The sequence below is a fragment of the Narcine bancroftii genome, chromosome 3 (genome assembly GCF_036971445.1).
Source record: "Narcine bancroftii isolate sNarBan1 chromosome 3, sNarBan1.hap1, whole genome shotgun sequence".
NCBI lineage: Eukaryota > Metazoa > Chordata > Chondrichthyes > Torpediniformes > Narcinidae > Narcine > Narcine bancroftii.
The window spans coordinates 232,802,216-232,817,242 of record NC_091471.1 but is presented as its reverse complement, the minus strand read 5'-3'; positions in this window follow the sequence as shown (position 1 = coordinate 232,817,242).

Below are 15,027 nucleotides of genomic sequence, written 5' to 3'. Positions count from 1 at the left end.
TCGCGCATGTGCGATGCGCATGAAAAAAACACACTGACGGGAGGGGGGAACAGCTGAGGAGTCGATCTCCACAGCTGAGAGTGACAGCTGCAACACAGCAAGAGGAAGAGAACACAGAAAACAACGAGAACAAGAAAGAAGAGAGCAAAAAGAAAACAAGGAAACAACAGATGGCCAACCCAGAGGAAGAAGAAGAAGAAGAACATAGAGAAATGGAAGAAGAAGGGAAAGGCAGGACAATGGATATATTTTTTTTTAAAGAATATATGGAATCAGTAAAAGAATGGCAATTACAAGAATTTAATGAAATAAAAAGAAGAATTAAGAGTGCAGAAGAAAAAATGAATAAAATAGAGATGGTCATATCAGAGATAGGAAAAAGAGTGGACAATGTGGAAGAACGAGAAATAATTGTAGAAATGGAAGTAGAGGACTTAAAAGAGAAATTAGAAGAATCTAATAAAAAAGTTAAAGAGGCACATGAGCTGTTAGCTCAGAAGATAGATATAATGGAAAACTATAATAGAAGAAATAATATAAAGATAGTAGGCCTTAAGGAAGATGAAGAAGGCAAGAATATGAGAAAATTTATAAAAGATTGGATCCCCAGGGTCCTAGGAAGACTAGAATTATAGGAAGAAATGGAAATAGAGAGGGCACATAGAACACTAGACCCGAAACCACAGCCGCAGTAAAAACCAAGATCCATTTTAGTAAAATTCTTAAGATATACAACAAGAGAAAATATATTGGAGAAAGCAATGAAGAAAATAAGAGAAGACAAAAAGCCACTGGAATACAAAGGTCAAAAAAATTTTTTCTATCCAGACATAAGTTTTGAACTCCTGAAGAAGAGGAAGGAGTTCAATACAGCAAAAACGATCCTATGGAAAAAAGGATATAAATTTATGTTAAAGTACCCAGCGGTACTTAAGATAGTTATTCCAGGGCAACAAAACAGACTATTCTCGGATCCGGAGGAAGCACGAAAATTTGCAGAACAAATACAAAACAAGCAGAGAGATGAAGACATGTAATGGGAGTAAAAATGACCACGAACTATATGTATGTTTGTATATGGGTATATATATATAGATGTGTATGTATATATGTGTGTACATGAGTGTATCCGTATTTAGAGGAAAATATATAGAGTATAGATAAGAATTAATAAGGGAATGAAAGGGAAGAGAGGAAATAAGGAGGGAATTAAGAGTGACCTTTGTTATATATGAAAATTGAAAACCTTTCCGGGGGGGGGGGGTGCTGGGTGGGGAGGAGTTACGGTCACTGCAAAATCAGTTGACGCTTGCGAGTGAATTCGCAAATCCAAATGGAGAGGGGAGATGTGGTTGCCCGACAAGGGATAAAGGGCAACTCAGGAGGGGGAGGGGAGAATGGGGGTTAAAGAAATTTTAGATAGGAGAATAAGGGAAATGTTTGATGTTTTAGAAATGTTGTCTTATAAAGTGTTCAAAACAAGAAAGCAGAAATGGATAAGAAGGAAAGGTGATGATGAGGAAACGGAAAGGGAAGATAAACAAAGTATGAAATGGCTATGTTGAACTATATGACTTTAAATATTAACGGAATACATAACTAAATCAAAAGGAAGAAACTGCTAAATTTACTGAAAAAAGAAAAAATTGATATAGCATTCGTGCAAGAAACACATTTAACTGAAATGGAGCATAAGAAATTAAAGAGAGATTGGGTAGGACATGTAACAGCAGTGTAATATAATTCAAAAGCTAGAAGAGTAGCTATATTAATCAGTAAAAATGTACCAATTAAAATAGAAGAGGAAATAATAGATCCAGCAGGGAGATATGTAATGATAAAATGTCAGATATATTCGGAGTTTTGGAATTTACTCAATGTATATTCACCTAACGAAGAAGATCAAAAATTTATGCAAGATATCTTTTTGAAGATAGCAGACACGCAAGGGAACATATTAATAGGAGGGGATTTCAACCTTAATTTGGATTCAAACATGGATAAAACTGGGAAAAAAATTAACAGAAAGAACAAAGTAACCAAATTTATAATTAAATCGATGCAAGAAATGCAACTTTTGGATATATGGAGGAAACAACACCCAAAGGAAAATGAATATTCATATTATTTGGGTAGACATAAAACATACTCAAGAATAGACCTATTCCTGTTATCAGCTCGTATGCAAGACAGAGTAAGAAAAACAGAATATAAAGCTAGAATATTATCGGACCACTCACAATTGATATTGACAATAGAGTTAGAGGACATCCCTCCAAGAATGTATAGATGGAGATTAAACTCCATGCTACTTAAAAGGCAGGATTTTAGAGAATTCATTGAAAGGCAAATTAAAATGTACTTTGAAATAAATACAGAATCAGTGAAAGATAAGTTTATACTATGGGACGCAATGAAAGCGTTCATCAGAGGGCAAATAATAAGTTATGCAACCAAGATGAAGAAGGACTACAATCAGGAAACAGAGCAGTTGGAAAGGGAAATAGTAAATATAGAAAAAGAATTAGCAATGAAGGAAGATACAACTAAAAGAAGAGAATTGGCAGATAAAAAAATAAAATATGAAACACTACAAACATATAAGGTGGAGAAGAACATAATGAGGACAAAACAGAAATATTATGAACTAGGGGAAAAAACGCACAAAATTCTAGCATGGCAGCTTAAGACAGAACAAACTAAGAGAATGGTATTGGCATCAAGGAAAAAAGACAAACAAATCACATATAATCCAACGGAGATTAATGAAAACTTCAGAGAATTCTATGAACAATTATACCAAACTGAAAACGAAGGGAAAGAAGACAAAATAGATGAATTTTTAACTAAAATTGAACTACCAAAATTACAAATAGAGGAGCAAAATAAGTTAACAGAACCATTTGAAATAGTAGAAATACAAGAGATAATAAAAAAATTACCGAATAATAAAACACCAGGAGAAGATGGATTCCCAATAGAATTCTATAAAACATTTAAAGATTTATTAATTCCTCCCCTCCTGGAAGTAATCAACCAGATTGACAAAACACAAAGCTTACCAGATTCATGCAAAACAGCAATAATTACAGTAATACCAAAGACAGGGAAAGATCCACTCGGACCAGCGTCATATACACCAATATCATTACTTAACACAGATTATAAGATAATAGCTAAACTATTAGCAAACAGATTAGCCGATTATGTACCTAAAATGGTAAATCTAGACCAAACTGGATTTATTAAAAAAAGACGAACAACAGACAATATTTGTAAATTTATCAACTTAATTCATGCAGTAGAAGGGAGTAAAGCGCCAACAGTAGCAGTTGCTTTAGACGCAGAAAAGGCCTTCGACAGAGTAGAATGGAATTATTTATTCAAAGTATTGCAAAAATTCAGTTTATCAGAGAAGTATATTAATTGGATTAAAGCATTATATAAGGGGCCATTTGCGAAAGTGGCAGTAAATGGAAATATATCAAAGCAATTTAATTTAAGCAGATCAACAAGGCAGGGATGCCCACTATCACCCTTATTGTTCGTGTTAGCTATAGAACCACAAGCAGAATTTATAAGAACAGAAAATAAAATAAAAGGGATAAAAATAAAAGACAAGGAATATAAAATCAGTTTATTTGCAGATGATGTTATAGTATACTTAACAGAACCAGAATTGTCAGTAAAAGAATTACATAAGAAATTGAAGGAATATGGAGAAGTGTCGGGTTACAAGATTAACGCAAATAAAAGTGAAGCAATGCCAATGAATAATGCGGATTTCTCAAAATTTAAGAAGGAATCACCATTCAGATGGCAAATGCAAGCAATAAGATAACTAGGTATACAAATAAATAAAAACCTCGGCCATCTATATAAACTCAATTATTATCCACTAATGAAAAAATTACAGTACGATTTAGTGCATTGGAAAGATTTACCACTAACACTAATAGGAAGGATAAACTGTATTAAAATGAACATTTTCCCAAGGATACAATACCTATTTCAGGCATTGCCAATACACTTGACGGAGAAATTCTTCAAGGAGTTAAAAAAAATAATAAGGAAATTTTTATGGAAAGGGGCGAAACCGAGGATAGCACTAGATAAATTAACAGAATGGTATAAACAAGGAGGCTTACAACTGCTGAACTTTAAAAATTATTATAGAGCCACACAATTAAGATACCTATCAGATTTTTATCAAAGAAGGGAAAAGCCAGATTGGACTAGATTAGAACTAGATAAAATAGGGGAGAAGATACCTGAACATATATAAATGGGATAAAAAATTGGTACAACGTAGGAGTTCTCCAGTATTACATCATCTGCTCAATATTTGGAAGAAGATTCATGTAGAAAGGAATAAAACAAATTACCAATTACCAAAACTAATACTGATGCAAAATCAGTTAATCCCTTTTCCAATAGATAACCTTTCCTTTAAAGAATGGGAGAAAAAAGGGATCAAAAGAATAGAAAATTGTTTTTCAGGAAATAAATTACTATCCTTTGAACAAATGAAGGAAAAATATAATATAACTCAAGATACAGTGTTGGCATACTACCAACTGAGATCCTACTTGAAGGACAAATTGGGAAGCAGTCTGAAGTTACAAGAGGGAAGTAATTTTGAATATGTGATTACAGATACAATGATAATCAAAAAATTTATAACAAATATGTATATTAAACTGCAAGAAAAGGAGAATGAGGAAACAAATGGTAAAACTAAACAAAAATGGGAACAAGATTTAAACATAAAGATAAAGAAGGAAACATGGGAGAAGTTATGCTCTAGAACTATGAGAAATACATGATACAATATTACTGGATACATAGGCTATACATTACACCTCAAAAGTTAAATAAATGGGACCCAACAGTATCTGACATGTTTTCGTTGTAAAAAAGAAATGGGAACAACAATTCATGCAATCTGGACATGTGAGAAAGTAGAAAAATTTTGGGAAGATCTCAACCAGATATTAAATAAAATTACAGAAAACAATATACCAAAAAATCCAGAGATCTTCTTCCGAAGTAACATAAAAAACAAAGAATTTGGACTTGATTTAGATGGAGCACAAAAAAGATTTGTTATGATAGCTCTAGCTGTAGCAAAAAAATTTATTATGTCAGCCTGGAAATTAGAAGATAACTTGAGAATACAACAATGGTATATAGAAATGAATAAATGTATTCCATTAGAAAAAATAACATATAATTTAAGAAATAATATTGAAATATTTGAACAAATATGGGAGCCATACATGAAACACAATAGAGAAAACCTACCCGGGACATCTACCACCTAAAATAATGAAAGGAGAAGGAAATGAAAAGAATTGACTCAGTGGAATTTCTTGTTTATTTTTATTGAATGACAACATTGTTTGACTGGTTTAATGCATCTTAGATTCTGTACTTTAAATGAATGGGGGGGGAGGTAGGGAGGGTGGGATGGGAGGAGGGAGGGGGGAGAAAATGACACTATATATTTGAAAAGGAAAAAGGAATGTATCTTGGTTAATATGGTTTATGGTGTGAAAAATAAAAATTTAAAAAAAAATGCTAATATTGGGCATGTCTCCACCACTTTGTCTAGAAGTTCGTTCCACACACCCACCACTCTCTGAGTAAAAAAAGTCCTCCCTCATGTTTCCTTTAAACTTTTGCTCCCTCTCAGCTCATGTCCTCTCTTTTTTTTATCTCCCCCTTTCTTAGAGGAAAAAGCCTCTCCAAATCATCTTTATTCCCCTAATAATTTTAAATACCTCAATCAGATCCCCTCTCAACCATCTAAGCTCCAAAGAATAAATACCTAACTTATTTAACCTTTCCCTATAAGTTATACCTTGTAACCCCAGCAATATTCGAGTCAATCTTCTCTGCATTCTCTCCAACTTGTTGAGACCTTTCCTGTACTTTGGTGACCAAAACTATGCACAATACTTCAAGTTTGGCCTCACCAATGCCTTGTACAATTTCCCCTTTCATCCTTAACTCTTGTCCTCTGGTTTGTATCTAATCTACCCTCGCTGGGAATGGCCTGTTTGTACCTTCATAGTTTTGCATACCTCTATCAAATCTCCCTCATTCTTCTACACTGCAGGAAATAAAGTCCTCATCTGTTTAGCCATTCCCTGTAACTCAGTTCCTGAAGTCTGGGGAAGATCCTCTATCAAATCTCCCCTCATTCTTCTACGCTCCAGGGAATCAAGTCCTAACCTGTTTAACCATTCCCTGTAACTCAGTCCCTGCAGTTTGAGAGACATCCTAGAAAATCTTCTCCCCACTCTTTTAATCTTATTGATATCCTTTCTGTAGTTCATTGACCAAAACTGCACACAATACTCCAAATTTGTCATAGAAACATAGAAACATAGAAGATAGGAGCAGGAGTAGGTCATTCGACCCTTCGAGCCTGCTCCGCCATTCAACGAGATCATGGCTGATCTTAAAGTTCAGTACCCCGTCCCCGCCTTCTCTCCGTAACCTTTAATACCCTTATACTGAAGAAATATATCTAATTCCCTCTTAAATATATTTAATGAACCTGCCTCTACTGCTCTCTGTGGCAATGAATTCCACAGATTCACCACCCTCCGGGTCAAGAAATTCCTCCTCATCTCGGTCCTAAATGGTTTGCCTATTATCCTCAAACCATGGCCCCGGGTTCTGGATTTTCCCATCATTGGAAACATCCCATCTGCATCCATTCTGTCCAGTCCTGCCAGAATTTTATATGTCTTGTCCAGTCCTGCCAGAATTTTATATGTCCTCAGCAATGTCTCATACAACTTTACATCTCAACATAACATCTCAACTCCTATTAGTCAATACTTAAATTTACGAAGCTTCTTATGCCAAAAGCTCTCTTTACAACCCTATCTAGCTGTGACGCCACTTTCATGGAATTTTTTATCTGTCTTCTTACATCCCTCTGTTCTACTGCACTCCTCAGTGCCCGACCATTTACTGTATAAGTTCTACTTTGCTTTGTTCTTCGAAAGTGCAACAACCCATACTTGTCTGAATTAATTTCCTTTGGCCATTTTTTAGCCCTTTTTTCCAGCTGGTCCAGATCCCTCTATAAGCTTTGAAAACCTTCCTCACTGTCCACAACATCTGCAATCTCAGTGTCATCTGCAAACTTGGGGATTCAATTTACCGCATTATCATCCAGATCATTGATATAGTCAACAAACAACAATGGTCTCAGCACCGATCCCTGAGGCACACCGGCTTGACAAGCAATCATCCACTACCATATACCCAATATCAAATCTAGTTCACTACCTCACCAAGAGTACTGAGCATCTCAACCTTCCTGACAATCCTCCCATGTGGGACCTTGTCAAAAGTCTTACTAAAGTTAATGCAGACAACATCTTCAGCCTTTCATCAACTTTCCTGCTAACTTCCTCAAAAAACTTGATAAGATTGGTTAAACAAGACCTACCATGCACAAAGCCATGTTGACTATACATAATTAGTCACTGGCTCTCCAAATACTTGTATATCCAACCTTTTAGGATACATTTTAATAATTTACCTACTACTGACGTCACTCTTTCCCGTCTATAATTTCCAAGCTTACCTTTAGAGCCCTTTTAAACTACAGAACAATATGAGCAACCCTCCAATCTTCCAGCATCGCACTCGTGGCTTTGGGTATTTTAAATATTTCTTCCAGGGCCCCTTCATTTCTACACTCATATCCATCAATTTTTGAGGGAATATCATCTCATTTGCTTTAAGACAGCAAGCTCCTCCTCCTCTTTAATCTGTATAGATTCCATGACCTCACTGCTTGTTTTCCTTAGTTCCTACGACTTTGCCCATTTCCTGAGTGAATACTGATGGAAAAAAAATTAAGATCACCCCCATCTCTTTTGGCCCCATACAAAGCCGACCACTCTGATCTTCAAGGGGACCAATTTTGTCCTTTACTATCTTTTTGCTCTTAATATACCTGAAGAAACCGAAGGATTTTCCTTCACTTTGTCGACCAAAGCAACCTCAAGTCCTCTTTGAGCTTCCTGATTTAATTCTCGAGGTTTTTCTTGCATTTTTTATACTCCTCAAGTACCTAATTTACTCCATGTTGTCTATACCTGCTATATACCTCTCTCTACTTATGAACCAGATCCCCAATATCCCTCGAAAACCATGGTTCCTTTGCCTACAAATCTTGCCTTTAATCTTGACAGGAAACATACAAACTCTGTACTCTCAAAATGTTGCCTTTGAAGGTCCCCCATGTACTTCGCTCAACTTTGCCCGAAAACAACTTACCCTAATCCATGCTTTCTCGATGCTTTCTCCTTTCCTCACAATTAGCCTTTCTCCAATGTCGAATCTCATCCTGAGGCTCAGGTTCATCCTTCTCCTAATTAACTTGAATCTAATATCACTGGACCCAAAATGTTCCCCTACACATACTTCTGTCACCTGTCCTGTTTCATTCCCTAATAGGAGATCCAGTATTGCACTCTCTCTAGTTGGTACCTTTATAAGATTTGGAAAACTTTCCTGAACACATTTGACAAACTCCAAGCCATCCAGCCCTTTAAGAGTATGGGAGTCCCAGTCAATATGTGGAAAGTTAAAATCTCCTACAATCGCAACATTTTGTTTCTTGCAGCTGTCTGTTGTCTTTCACACCTTTCCAGTTCCTCAGCTCCACCCATATAGCCTCAGTAGACTAGCCCTCTGGTCTGTCCTACTCTGATATTTTCCTTGATGAGCAATGGCCCTCCTCCCCCTTTCATACCCCCAGTCTATCGTGTCTGAAGCAGCGGAAGCTTGGATCATTGAGCTGCCAGTCCTGCAACCGAGTTTCAGTAATCGTCACAGTGTCATAATTGCAGGTGCCAATCCGTGCTCTAAGCTCGTCTACCTCTCCTACAATACTTGCATTGAAATAGATGCACATGACAAAATCTCCACCACCTTCAACCCATTGACTTCTAACGGAGCATGTAATTTTCAGGTCAGCTCTTCCCACAGATGAAGTTGACACTGCTGGCTTCCCTGACGACCCACATTCTGCAAAAGGTGCATTCCCCTGCCTTGCTTGCCATTCCCCATGTTCATGATGAGAGGATCAAAATATATGATATCTAAAACCTGTCCTTACCTGTGCCTGTCTGCTGAATCCATTTTGTTCCTTGAAAAGGATGTTCCTTTCTTACTTCAACTCCTACTATCCCTCACCTCTTCCCTTGTCTTACTGAAGCCTGTTGAGCCAAGTCTTACCACTCTGACTCAGTATCCACTCTGACAATGACCACTCCACTACACAGTCCCTATCTTTTATAGGGATACTCAGCTTCTTCCTCCAATCATCTCCTTGCTGCTGCCTCGCCCCTTTTTAAATTCTAACTGCTGCCGCTCCTCCAGTCACCTGTCCTCTCTTGCTCCAATCAGCTACTTCCTTTAATCAAGGCAAATGGAAGGCTGGCATTTATTTTGAGAGGGATAGAATACAATCCCTCCCCAATACTCAATGTATTATATAGAATAATGGGGTGTATTTAGCATAGCAGTTAGCAAGTGGTGTTACAGCGCCAGTGATCAGGAATGGGGTTCGAATCTGGCGCTGACTGGAAGGATTTTGTACATTCTCACTGTAACTGCGGATGCTCTGGTTTCCTCCCCCTGTTTGAAATGTACAGGGGGTTGCAGATTAATTGGGCGGCACAGACTCGTGGGCCAAAAGGGCCTGTTACCTTGCTGTAGGTCTAAATAAAAGCAGGGATGTAATAAGGCTTAATGAAGCATTAGTGAGAGCACAGATTTGGACTCCAGATCAAAAGAAGGATGCTTTGGTCTTGGAGACAGCCCAGAGGAGGTTTCCAAGGATGGTCCCTGGAGTGATGGATTTTCATATAAGGAGAATTCGAAGGCTCTGGGATTGTACTTGCTGGGGTTCAGACAAATGAGGGAGGGGGACTCATGGAAACTGAAAGTCCTGGATTTTGTAGATCTGGAGAAGATGTTTCCTCTGGTAGGGGAGTGTGGGACCAGAGGGCACAGCCTCGGAATAGAAAACTTCCCTTTAGAACAGAAGGGAGGAATTTCTTTACGCAGACGGTGGTGAATTGGGGAAATGTGTCGCTGCAAGTGGCCGTGGAGGCCAATTCATTGGGGATATTTAAGGGGGAGGGAGGAATGGAATGAAAGGTTGGGGGGAGAAGGCAGGAGAATGGGATTGAAAAGGATGGTAAATCAGGCATGATGGAATGGCAGGGTGTGTTTGATGGGCTGAATGGACTAATAAGCTTTTGATTTTATTGTATTACAGTCAGCAATAGACATCGCGACTGTGAACTTCACAGCATTAGAAGAGGTTTCCTCACTTGGATTTCAAATCAACCCCTGTGTGTCAGAGACAACTCCAGCTTCTTGCACCCAGCCATCACTCTCCCCACCTTCATTTCCAAGGTGCGGGTTTGCTCGCCGCCCACAAAGCACCCCTGTCAATGGAGGGTTCTCTGACCATAATGTCCAGTGCTCGGCAAAGAACTCTGCAGCCGCCGTTTTGACCACCAGGGGAGTTGGGAATGCATCCTGGGTAAGGTGTTTATCGGGGACAGAAGGTGATTCAGTGCTAGGAGCAGAGTGCAGCATTGGGTCCCACAATGGATATTTTCGTGGTTCTGGGGCTTGCAGTGCCTGGCTAGAGGATGCTTTGCCCCAAGTCCCAGCCTTGGTGTTGATTTAACCTGCTGCCCTGCTCTCCGGGAGCTTCCATAAGGCTGAACAGGTGCTGTACGCCCCAGGGCAGGTCAGCATTGTTTTATCCCCCATCACGCGCTCCGTCCCCACAGGGATGAACCCGTTTCAGTGCTCCAACTGTGGGAAGAACTTTAAAAGGTCGAGTGAATTAATGAAACACCAGCGGGTCCACACTGGCGAGAGGCCCTTCACCTGCCCCGAGTGCAGCAAAGGGTTTGCCCAGTTCTCCAATCTGCTGACTCACCAGCGGGTCCACACCGGGGAGAGGCCATTCATCTGCCAAGAGTGTGGTAAATGCTTCACCTGGCTGTCCAGCCTAAGGACTCACCGGCAGTGTCACACCGGGGAGAGGGCCTTCACCTGCTCCGAGTGCGGGAAGGGCTTCACCCAGTCCTCCCACCTGAGGACCCACCAGCGGATCCACACCGGGGAGAGGCCATTCACCTGCCCCGAGTGTGGAAAGGGGTTCGCCCGGTCGTCCCACCTGCTGACCCACCAGCGGGTCCACACTGGGGAGAAGCCGTTTGTCTGCCCCGAGTGCGGAAAGGGGTTTGCTGGGACCTCCAACCTGCTGACCCACCAGCGGGTCCACACTGGGGAGAAGCCATTCGACTGCACCGAGTGCAGTAAGAGTTTCATCCAGTCCTCTGACCTGTTAACCCACCAACGGGTCCACACTGGGGAGAGGCCTTTTGTCTGCCCCGAGTGCAGGAAGGGCTTCACCCAGTCCTCCGACCTGTTGACCCACCAGCGGGTCCACACCAGGGAGAAGCCATTCACCTGCTCTGAGTGCGGGAAGGGCTTCACCCAGTCCTCCCACCTGGTGACCCACCAGTGGGTCCACACCAGGAGGAGGCCGTTCGTCTGCCCTGAGTGCGGAAAGGGGTTTGCCCGGTCCTCCCACTTGCTGACCCACCAGCGAGTCCACACCGGTGAGAGGCCATTTGTCTGTCCCGAGTGTGGAAAGGGATTTGCCCAGTCCTCCAAACTGCTGATCCACCAGCGGGTCCACACCAGTGAGAGGCCATTCACCTGCTCTGAGTGCAGGAAGAGCTTCACACAGTCCTCCCACCTGCTGACCCACCAGCGGTTCCACACTGGGGAGAGGCCATTCACCTGCTCTGAGTGTGAGAAGGGGTTCATCCGGTCCTCTGACTTGTTAATCCACCAGCGGGTCCACACCGGGGAGAGACCGTTCACTTGCCCCGATTGTGGCAAGGGCTTCACCCAGACTTCCAACCTGCTGATCCATCAGCGGGTCCACACCAGGGAGAGACATTCATCTGCCCTGAGGGTGGAAAGGGGTTTGCCCGGTCCTCCCACCTGTTGACCCACCAGCGGGTCCACACTGGAGAGAGGCCACTCACCTGCTCTGTGTGCAGGAAAGGGTTCAGCCAGTCGAACAGCCTGGTGAAACAATAGCGGGTTCACACATATAGTTTATAGAGTGTGGAATATTTAAACATTACTCACTCAAACATCAGGAGGGGCTGAAGTCTTGTGGTTATTGAGGCAACAAATCAAAACAGGTATTGACAATTTGCAATTTGTTTTCAGGTTCACATTTATTGTCACATGTGTCAGATACCAGACAGCAGCAGTAGAAATGAGCCCAGGCAGTGTTATATTTAAAATAAACTTGTCCGAGGATGAAAAACAGGACCCTCTGGTAGGGTCAATGGCCATCAGCAAACACGTGCTGTGGAACGCAGGAAGGATATCCCTTGCATTGAAGCTCGGTCTGGCCATTCACTGCAACAGAATTTCCCCCAGCTGGCATCACTGTGCTGCTGGATCGAGGAGGGGATGTCGAGAGGGTGGTTCTGGTTGTGTGCAACCCCTACTCACCAAAAATCCATTCACACACACGCTGTTCCTTTCTGAGGAGTGGGGTATCCTCATATCAAACCCTACAAACTGACTGAAAGGAACCATAATCATCCTACGGGATGGATCGCCAGAAGAACAATAATATAACATATTAACGAATTCATCTAAACCTTTCCAACTTAATCCCCAACTGTGTGTAAATTTACTTGTGTGTGTGGAATACCCTCAAGCCCCTACAGCTCAAGGCTCAATTCTCAAAAAGCAGTTCAAAATTCAATTTTGGAAATTCAGTGTTGAACGCAGTATTTAGATGGATGTGACAGCAGGGTTTAGATGGATGCAACGCGCAGGGTTTAGATGGATGGAATGCGCAGGCCTTGGATCCGACACAGGGTTTAGGTGGATGAGACGTGCAGGCCTTAGGTGGATGCGACGTGCAGGGCTTAGACAGATGCGACGCGCGGGCCTTAGACGAATGGGACGTGCGGGCTTTAGACGAATGCGATGTGCAGGCTTTAGGCGGATGGGACACGCAGGGTTTAGGTGGATGTAAGACGCAGGCCTTGGATGAGATGCGCAGGCTTTAACGATCTGGAAGAGGGACAGAGTGTAGAGCATTGAAGTTTGCTGATGGCACTAAATTGAGCAGAAAAGCTAATTGTGCAGAGGGTGTGGAGTCTGCAGTTTAGGGGGCAATTTGAAAACCAATGCTTTAGATGGATGCGAAGTAGTTCTCGAAGTAGGCGAGAGAGGCTGGGGAGACAGATTGTTTATAAACTCACAAAATCCTTGAGATGTTTCTGGACCAGTGTTCTTCTCAGAAGGGAAGCAACCAAATCTCCCCTCTCCTTTGATGTAGGGGACACAAAGTGAATAATGCTTCCACAAACCCTTTCATGGGTCAGACATTACAAATGACCCTCTCAATGGTCACAATTCAAGCACAGTGTTTTCCTGCTTCCAGAATCCTTTCTGCGGGTCAGCTGCTCACAGTGACCTTCACTTTTTTGGTCACGAGGTGGTTTTCTCATTCCCCTTTAACATGGAGAAATCAGACACTATCAATCACCACACGAAGCCACATTCAGCACAGTATCCCGACAAAGGTGGCTGCTCCCAGTGCTGTATCCATAAAATGGCCACTGCTTATTCCCCTACAACATGGGGAAACCAGACAGTTTGTCTATAACCACACACGATGCCACTTCAGGACTGCATTACTTTCAAGAGTTCTGCTCCATAACACTGCCTCCTCAAAAGGCCCTGAGCAAACTCAGTTCTGTCTCTGCACCTGCACTTACTGTCCCTCAGAACTCCAATTTAGGAACACGCTGCCTTCAGCATACTGTCAGTTCACACTCACTTTTCAAAGCCTGCAGGTTTTGTTAAATTTGTCCCCTTAAAGTGGCAACCCCACCCACATGTAAATATGAACCAAAAAATGGGAGCACGGAGTACATGTAGAAAGAGGCAGTGAGGAAGTTTGTTTTGGAGCAGTCCAGCTGGACATCCTATACACAGTCCAGCAAATCAGTCACGGTGCAGGAGAGAGGTTACAGTGACAGATTCATTGGTCCAAAACAAAAGCAGCATTATTTTACAAGGGTGAGGATTATTCAAGAATCTGAGAACACAGGAAGGAAACTGTCCTTGAATCTGGGGGTGTGAGCTCACACTGCAGAATCTTCTTGTCCATGGGGAGGAGGGTAAAGGGAGTGTGTCTGGGGAGGGGAGAGTCTTTTAATACATTTATTGCTTTTTCAAGGCGACAAGAAGTGGAGGTGGAACGGACGCTCTCCGTCAATGTTAGTGATTCCGATTATATATTTAAAACATGAACAATACAGCTCGGTTGAAGGTTCTCCGGCCCATGAAACCTGGGTTGGCCAATTACCCTACCGATCATGGGGGGGGGGGGGGGGGTCGAACCTGGGTCGTTGGTGTTGTAAAAATGTTTCACTAACCATGACAGGAATTGAATTTCAAGTCCTGGAAATGTACCTAATAAAGCAGCTGTGTCTCATTCCCTTGCATCTCTGTAATACACTGAATGTAGATACAAAGACAAGGCCACTCATTCCACCTGAGCATCCTGGTATTTTCTCTCCTGTCCGTGTTTCTGCTCCAGACCAGCCCCAACCACTTCACCCTGCTGGAGTACTCTTCGGTTCCTTTCAACTCTGTGTTCACTGGGCTTCCACTTCTAGACAGCTGCACTGTTCACCTCAAGTTAAGAAACAGGAGCAGGAATTGGCCGCCTATAAGATAATGGCTACAGAGGATGATTCGAGAGTTTCCTGTGCAACTGCTTCATCGTCCGGTTTGGAATCTATATCCCCTCAGACTGCAAGACCCTGCAGATAGTGAAGTCAGTGGAAAAGATCATTGGGGGCTCTCTTCCTACCATAAAGATCATCTACACTCGATGCAGGCAAAAGGCAACAA